Below are 9,379 nucleotides of genomic sequence, written 5' to 3' on the forward strand. Positions count from 1 at the left end.
GTTAAAGCAATGTTTAAAGTGATCTGTATCTTCTGGTCATCATTTGTATCACTTTATTTTGGCTAAAAGGCAGAAGTCCATCCAAATATAATAAAATAATGATAATAAATAGCTTATAAAAATACTGCAATCCCATATTTGGCTGCAATATTTCCCTTCGATCCTGAGAGATATCCCCAAAAGCACTTTTTTCTGCTTCTGGATTTTATCAGTCTGCCTGCCAGTATCATTCAACCCATTTCCTCTGAGCCCAGGTTGTCCCGAACAGTGAAAGGAGAAGCAGCACAGCGATGAGCTCATCCCTCTGTCACAGGTCTTTCTCCTCCTATCAGCATGCTTCTTGTCAGCACAGGAATTGATTGGCTGCTTGTACTGATTCTTCTTACTCCAGCCCTGCTGTACAGGGGCTGCAAGAGGCTGATACCAGGCCAAATTCAAGAACTTACACTGCTAGCTTTAAAAAAAATACATTCAACAATGTATTGATGATTACAGTGCAGCATTAATATATATCTTTTATATCTGCCTAGAGTTCAGGTTTAAATATATTTTTATATATATGGCACATTTTTATATTGTACAGAAGGACTTACTTTATTTTTATTGTCCATTGTGTTCTTTTACATATGTGCAGTTCTGCAAGTATCTGATCTAGCAAAATAAAGTGTGTCCATGCTTTTATTGTTCTTTGATGCCTGTGCAGCTCTTGAAGTATCCCCTTTGTGCAGTGGAGAAGTGTTCAAAGTTGGTGTCATGAAGAACATGCAACAGACAATAGACTGTGTAGAAAGAGTCTCCAGCCCCTTTTCAGCGTCTTTCCCTTGCCCTATAAAACATCTTCCCCTCGCATATTCTGTATCTATAATCAAAAACTATAAATAAATATGTATTTCTATATTGAAGTTCTATCCCACTCCTAACCACCTTGTCTTGAACTGTATTGTCTTCTTTATGTTGTAAGGTGCTATGCAAACTGTTGGCACTATATAAATCCTGAATAATAATGTAGCGCCCTAGTGAAAGGGTGCTATTAAATTTAGGGGGTTATTCACAAGGTTGCCAAAGGCAGCCGAGTGAATAACCCAGCCAAAGTGAAGTGAGCCGAACGACGTTCAGCTATTTATTCCGGCTCAGCCGTTCATCGGCTGAAATCGGCCATACATCGGCTGCCTTTGGTCAGTCGAACATGCTCTGCGTGTTCAGCTGAACCGAAGTGCAGAGGGACTTCGACTAAGCCAATCCAACATCTGGATCAGCTTCGAATGAAGAAATTTAAGAAAAATCCCTACGGTGCAATGTTGTTTATTTCTTATGCAGGGACCCTAGTCTAAATTTAGTGCTGCTAGCCTGTAGCCAGCCTGAGCTCTAATTGCTATAGTTCGGCTTCTGATAGGTTCATCTAAGCTCAGTTTTATTGCTTACTCTTCTGCCTGCGGTTATGGAGTTTCCCTAGTAATAGAGAAAGAAGATACAATATAATACAATTCTGAATTATAAATATTTATGTCTCCCTTGCCAACAACTAGGAGGTTTGTTGCCAGTGGTGCATGCCTGGGGAAAGATACAAATATTTGGAGTGACCTTCTGGAAGTTCTCTTGCATTCTGGGCTTCAGCCAGGAGAGGAGGCCCTGTTGTTGCTCTCTCTTTCCTCTCAGGCAGTGGCGTAACAATAGCCATAGCGACCCAGGCGGCCGCTATGGGGCCCGGGCACAGGGGGGCCCGGCCAGAACACCCCCCTGATGCTGTGCGGGCCGCCTGGGTCGCTATGGGTTCGAACACGCCGCTGTTCAGATCACCGTGATCTGTGCAGCGCTGCGTTAGCCTACTGTCTGAGCAGTGTGTGTGTCAAAGAGAAGCCTGAGTCTGGGGCGTGAAGCTTCCTGTTTTACTGCTGGAAATCATTTCCAGGGCAAGAGATACATGAAGGTATTAGCTTGAGTTGGAGCAACAAGGTGAAACTTCATCTGCCGAAGAGTGTCCAGAAGAGCTGGGTACAACTGGGGACTGCAGGCTGACTCAACCAGGGAGGGAGTCTGCTGTCCCTTTTTTGGAACAAAGCCCCCCTGTCCCTCTTTCCTCCACAGTTATCCCTCTTTCCCATCTCGGGAAGTAGGGTGGTATGTGGAAGTAGGGTCCGCAATAGAGTCTGCAACTTGTTGCTGTACTGGGTATCCTGTGCCCTCACCCCTCTCTCCTTGACTTTATTGATGCTTAATAAACTATGTTAAACTCCCAAAAGTGACTGATCCCCAAATGTTTTACACCCCACAAAGGTCAAGGATTCTGTCCTGAGATGAAATGTTATGCCACTGAGTCCTCTGGGGGTCCTTGTCTGCCTCCAGGAGGAAAGGGGGACTACACTTAAATTAAATCCTTTCCTGACAACAAACTAGATGAATTAATTACAGTTTGTTTTTTATGTTGCTATCGCAAAGCAATCTTTAGTGAAAATCAGATTTTTTGCTGTGTTTTATATAAAACATAAATTCTATAGTTGCTTGGGGACTGGTTCCATTTTAAACAATGCTATATAAAGAACATAAATTCAATTTGGATATTGGATGTTTCTGGACAAGTATAAAAACTTCTGCTCATAAATAATACTTAAAAGCCTGCTTACAGAACTTAATACTTCGACAACAAATTCAAAACAGAAATTTGTAGACCTTTACTATTGCATGGGGTATAACAACTTTAAATTGGACCTACACTGCCCTCTGGTGGCCTAAAGAATCATTCATGTATTTAAAGTGTTTTTATAGTCAAAACTTTTTTTTGTTTTGGATAGAGAGTGAGAAAATGCTGTTGGAGATATTCTTTTACTTCCTGTCTGTTAAAAAAAAAGGTTGTCCCTGGGCACAGACAGAAGTAAAAAAAATGTTTCTTTTATCATAAGTAGGGCAATGCTAAATCCTCTCTCAATGTTGTATTGTTCACACCATAGAATTATAGAAAAGAGCTTCTTTCTGTATTTCTATTGTCTATTGTCTAATGTTGGATACCCATCAGGGGAAGCCTAGCTGTGTAGGAACCGCCGCACCAGAGCTGGTATGCGTGTTTAAAGTTTCTTCACCTGACTGCAGATACTAGTTTAAAAATTCTTGGTGCCTCTTGAAATAAGTTTGTTTGGAGCTTTTCATTGTTATCTGTTTCCCTGTTGCAGATTTTCCCTCAATTCCTGTCAGAAAATGAGGGGAATTCTGGATAGCAACAAAAATCTAACCTGTCTCTACTCCAAATCTAAACAAAAAAAGTCTTGGCTATAGATGCACTTCAGCAATTATCTAAGCATACATATCTCAAAATAAATCTCAGCTTTACTTTTTTTTTCTATGTCATATCATCAATTGGGAGAAATAATTACCTTTGCATTGGTTGTCAGTGGGAAGAATACCCCCCATACAGAGAGATAAAAAGATCATCGATGCTAGTAAATACTTACACTCCATTGTTTTGAAGTAGTTACTTTGGTACCGGAACTATGCAGGCACTGTCAGAGAGGGAGGTCAGTCCTGAACCTGCTTATGGCCTGCACTTAGGCTGCCACTGTGACTCCCTTGTAGACATGTGCACTGCCAAAAAATTTGTTTAGTTTCGTTTCGTTTTAAATTCGGATTTGTGTTATTTCGTTTTTCAGGATTCGGGTGTGAAAGTCAATTCGGATTCGGAATTCGGATTCGGACGAAATTCGGTAGCGTTAGTATGAACGTTCGTTTCGTTTTCTGTTCTTATTCGTTTCTTATTCGTTTCGTTCGTTTGCAGCAAAAGTGACATCTGAGGGGGAAAAAATATTTTTCTCCTTCTCTAATGTCACTTTGCTCCAACGAACGAAACGAATAAGAAACGAATAAGAACAGAAAACGAAACGAACATTCGAGCGAACGCTACCGAATTTCGGAAATGGAAATTCGGATTCGTTTGCATTCGTTATGTCTGTAATTCGGAATTCGGATACATCCGAATGTCCGAATTTCCGAAAATTCGTCCGAATTTCGATTCGGAACGAAACGGATCGCACATGTCTACTCCCTTGGTATGCCACTGTTTTGTGACTATGGTTGGGATATTGCAATGTAAGTCACTTGTGAATGGTTCTCTATGTATCTGAGCTGCTGTGCTAAAGCTGTGAGACTTTTTATTATAGAACATACCAAATGGCTGTTGACATCAGTAGATATTGCCAAATCTTGCAGATATCAGTTCTAGGAGTTGGTTGTCATTGTGTGCACATGAAGAGGGCAACTTCACTGTATACATACATTTAGGTTACATATTTTTTTTATTACAGGTATATTCCATGTGTTGCTTTATAATAAGCCAAATTAAACCTAACCCGCTAATTACTAGCCATTAATGGGAACTCATAGGGGTTAATTATACTGCAGGCAAATAGGCTGGTAACTTTGCAAAGAATACCCAATCACATGCAAGGAAAAAAAGTATTTCGTTTGCACATGATTGGATGTTGGAAGTCATCAGAGTTTCGCCTAAATTACTAAGCTAAGGGAAAATTCCAAAGTGAAAAGCCTATTTGCCTTCAATAAATCAACCCTATAGACTTCTAAAGTCAACAAATGCCAGCTTGGATGATGATTAGCCTAGATGGTGGTTAAATATATACTAGGTCCACAAAGGTATATGTGTTTTCTATTCTTGCATGGCTGCTGGTATTGTCCCCTACAACATCAGAGTCATTGTAAGTGCTGAATATAAAACATTAGTAATATTGACCTAACACTATGGCTAGACATTTATTGCAGATCAGGCTGCCTCTACCACAGCCCCAGTTGGACAGGTTGGCCTGATCTTTGTGTATGCCAACTACTATTCATGACCCAAGCAAAGTACTCTAAATCTAAATATCCATATTGTTCACACTATATTAAAAATGGATGCAGTGAGCAAATAACCAAATTTGTCATATGAGAATTCAATACTCCAATTTGGATTAACAGAATGGAAATGTATATGAGTTGGGATTAGGGTGCACTCCACTTTGTTCCGCCAAGGAACATCTGCCTCTGCATATCATACCTGTGATTACAGTAGCTTCAGATAACCATTTACTATGCTAGTGGTTTATCGAAGCTGGCCCTATATGAATATATGTAGGAAAAACGCAAGAAGAAGATTGATGTTACACCACCACCACTTTCTCTGTGTAAGAAAACTATTCCTACGTGGTGCCTTTATTTGTATCCAGGCAGAGCAAACCAAAAAATTATCATTGCTTAATAACTTCATCCAGTTTACAAGAAAATGCATTCTTTTCTATACAATTTTAGCATGTGGGTAATGAATCTTACGTTTTCACTAATGACATTAGTGAACATCATGTGCATCTTCTATTGTAATTATAAGGAATGTCTCTCTTTTAGGTCTTAAGTGACCAGGCATAGTGGAAAAATGTAACATTTGCAATAAAAAAAAAAGACAGATTATACATCAGTTTCCCAGCAGCTAAAAGCATGATCTATTATTCAGACTCCCATCATGTTCCTCAGTAATAAAAGAAGTGTAAAAAATTCTCATTGTCTCAAGAGAATTGGCAGGAAATAGTCAAGCCCTTCACTAATTACTGTCTCCACTCATCCCTCCTTCATAGAACTCAACCGTTTCAGAATTCTTTATTTTTCTGACATTATTACAGTGTGATTTACTAAGCATAGTACGAACAAAAGACTCATTCAGTCTACACCATGTGCAGGGGAGTAACTAGAATTCACAGGGCCCCATAGCCAAATTTTGTATGGGGCCCCCCAAACCGCCCCCAACACCTTCCTCCCGAGCCTATCCCCACTGCACTACCTACCTCCAGAACATGTTCCCGTGCCTGCGCCGTCTCTGTAGTTACGCCACTGGTCAGAGGGTACAGTGCTGGGTATAGTCAGAGGGTACAGTGCTGGGTATAGTCAGAGGGTACAGTGCTGGGTATAGTCAGAGGGTACAGTGCTGGGTATAGTCAGAGGGTACTGTGCTGGGTATAGTCAGAGGGTACAGTGCTGGGTATAGTCAGAGGGTACAGTGCTGGGTATAGTCAGAGGGCACAGTGCTGGGTATAGTTAGAGGGTACAGTGCTGGGTATAGTCAGAGGGCACCCACAGCCGTCTCTCCTACACACAGGCACACACTGTCACTCACCGATCTTTGCCGGGATGCCACCAGAATCCACACTGCCACCAGGTACAGGGTCTCATCCATGTGCCATTCGCAGTGCACCAACTGGAAGACATCTCCCTCCCTTTCCCCGGGCCCCGTCCCATCCTCTTCCCGCTCCTCATAATAAACGACAGATCCCGTGTCCCTGGCCTCTCCTCCGACTCCCGGCCGAGCCTATTTGCAGGGGCAGACCCGGAGGAGAACTCCACGCGTCCCTACATTAATCTGGCCCTGGATCAGGCCCCCCTCTGCCCCGAGCCCCATAGCAACCGCGTGGGTCGCTATGGCGGTAGTTACGCCACTGACCATGTGAAAATTTCTGTTATTTCCAGAAGGAACAACTGCAGCAGCAGAACTACAACTGGAAGCTAACCTTTCCAAGTTTATCCACAGGAAATAAGTAGATAGTGAGGCTCAACTCAGGATAAGTGCCAAAGTTCTATCTTTTGATTTGGCTGAATATTTGTTTGCAAATCTATCTGGTTTATAGAAAATCATGCAATTCAGGAATGTGAATTCCCTAAATCAGAGGTGTAACCTCAGGACCCACATTTGCCAATGGTCATTAAGTTGCGACCTAAGTCACACTGCAATGGAACGTACATCAGTGTGGGCTGCTGTGCTCCATCAATATGTGCATTGCTTGTACAGCTCCCATGGCCACCTGTAGAGGTGGCGGGAGCCAGAATGTGATGTCACTCCGGTCAAGGTACCTCTATAGCAGTGCTCCCCAACCTTTTTATCGCCGCGGACCGGTCAACGTTTGATAATTGTACCGCGGCCCGCTGAGGGGGGGGGGAGGGGATAGAGGGAGAAGCCACGCCAGCGGCCAGAGGACCCGTCGCGCGGCTTCTCTCCTCTCTGACGGAGGGGGGTTGCGGTGTGGAGGCTGCGGCAGAATTGCCGCCTGGTACAGGCCAGATGCCTGGCCACGGAACATACAGCTGTCCCTCCTCCGTGTCACAGACTTTACTGCAGTTCATTGTACAAAGTTTTTACAATGAACCGCAGTGAAGTCTGTGACACGGAGCTGGGCAGAGCAGAGTCGGGAGTGCTGCTTCGCCTGCGGCCCGGTACCATTTGATCCACGGACCGGTACCGGGCCGCGGCCCGGGGTTTGGGGACCACTGCTCTATAGGACATGCAAGGGAGCTATAAGCAATGCACATATGGATGGAGCTCCCTCGCGGCCATACCCCCAGCCCACCTCACCTCAAGTCAACACTTGGCGCCGGGCAGCATATTTTGAATAGCTGCTCGGTGTGAGAGCGAACAGTGCTGCGCTAAGGGGAGGCTACGGAGAGGCTGGGGAGCCTCTCACCTAGAAAAGTGGAAGCCATGTGGCGACCCACCGAACATGGGGTCGCAACCCACTTTTGGGTCATGACCCACAAGTTGAGAACCAAGGGTCTAAATCATAGCAAAGCACAGGAGAAAGGTGGCCCACTACAAGCAGTATATCATGAAGCAACATCCACGTTATATGCACTGCATATTTCCTTAATCTCTTCAAGGTATTGTTCCTAATTTTTTATAAACTATGGGTTTTTTTATGCCCACTGACCCTGGATATAGAATTGATTTTTGCACTTGATGACCAGCAATGTCAGGGGCACCGATACATACTTTTGACCACTGCACTCCAAATTCGCTGTAAGCTTGAAGTCTGTGCCTTATTCCACTGTAAATGGTTTCTATATAACATTTGATTTTTAATTTTCTGATATTTCTCATCATGTTATGTCTTTTATTATACATTGGGATTCAAGGTCGCTTATACTCCTAGCATCAGCACATCATTCACCCCCCATCCTCCCCACCCTAAAATTATCCGAAAATTCAGACCCAGGAGACATTGTCACCTCCATAGTTTTATAGTGAGTTGTGACCGCACTGTTTCCTCTAGGTGGTGCTGGCATCACATACTGTCAGCGACCAGCACCTGGCAGCTTACATGGCACGGAGGCTCCAACTGAAAGGCATTGCCTAGCTTTTGCAAAAAAATAAAAGTAAAATAATAATAATAAATGCACACATATTATTCAAAGAAAAAATGTGCATTTATTATACTTTTACATTTGAGTCTGCAAAGCATTGCAACTGAAATCAGCGGGTTGCTGGAGCAATGTTTTGGCTCCTGCAGACTCTTCATCCTAGCCCCTGTCCGTACTGAGGTACAGACTTTCAGCTTAGGGACAAGAGGAAGTATGAATGGACTACAAGTGCGGTGATGTCACCACACTTGTTTTCCATTGAGAACTACAAATTCCTCTGCCATGGTGGCAGACAAGACTTGTAGTCTCTCCAAGACTTGTAGTCTCTCCAAGACTTGTAGTCTCTCCAAATTCTGACAGGAGCCAGCAGAAAAAAGTACCCCGTGTATATGGGTGTAGCATGAAACATGGTCCAAAAAGGAAATTTAGGCTTTTAAAAAATCCTGTCTGCTGATATGTCCCATGCTTATCCTTCGTTCACTATTTGGTGAGCTGCTGACCTGGAACAAGCAAATAAATATAAAATGTTGGGACACCTGATACATACCCAGTCCCATCCAAGTTACTTATTTACTAGGTGTAAGAAGTAAGAATAATAATATGACACCGCATGAAAATGTATATTAAAGCAGAACTCCAGGATGGCACAAATGAACCCTTGTAGTGAGGATACCCCAGCACTGCAAGGGTTAACTGCTTGCTTTGATCTAGGGCCTTGGTTCTCAACTGGTGGGTCGTGACCCAAAAGTGGGTCGCGACCTCATGTTCAGTGGGTCGCCTGTGCCTTCCACTTTTCTAGGTGAGAGGCTCCTCAGCCTCCCCCTAGCGCAGCACTGTCAGTTCTCTCGCCAAGCCGCCATTCAAAATATGCTGCCCGGTGCCGAGTGTCAGGTGGGGTGGGTTGGGGCTATCGCCGTGAGGGAGCTCCATCTATATGTACAGCTCCCTCACGGCCTGTAGAGGTGCCTGGACTGGAGTGACTTCACATTCTGGCTCCCGGCACCTCTACAGGGCACGTAAAGGGAGTTGTACAAGCAATGCACATATGGATGGAGCTCTATCACAGGAAAGCAGCCGACACTGGACACCAGGGTGAGGATCAACTCCAGTTCTCGTAAGGTAAGGAGACTGGGTGGATCTTTTGAATGGTATCCCATACGCACCTCCCACCCACAGTTCGATCGCCCGCACCAGAACGCTGTGCGTTCCATTGCAGTGCGACTTA

The sequence above is a fragment of the Nanorana parkeri genome, unplaced genomic scaffold, assembly GCF_000935625.1.
Source record: "Nanorana parkeri isolate BGI_ZX_2015 unplaced genomic scaffold, ASM93562v1 scaffold2420, whole genome shotgun sequence".
In the NCBI taxonomy this organism is placed as follows: Eukaryota; Metazoa; Chordata; class Amphibia; order Anura; family Dicroglossidae; genus Nanorana; species Nanorana parkeri.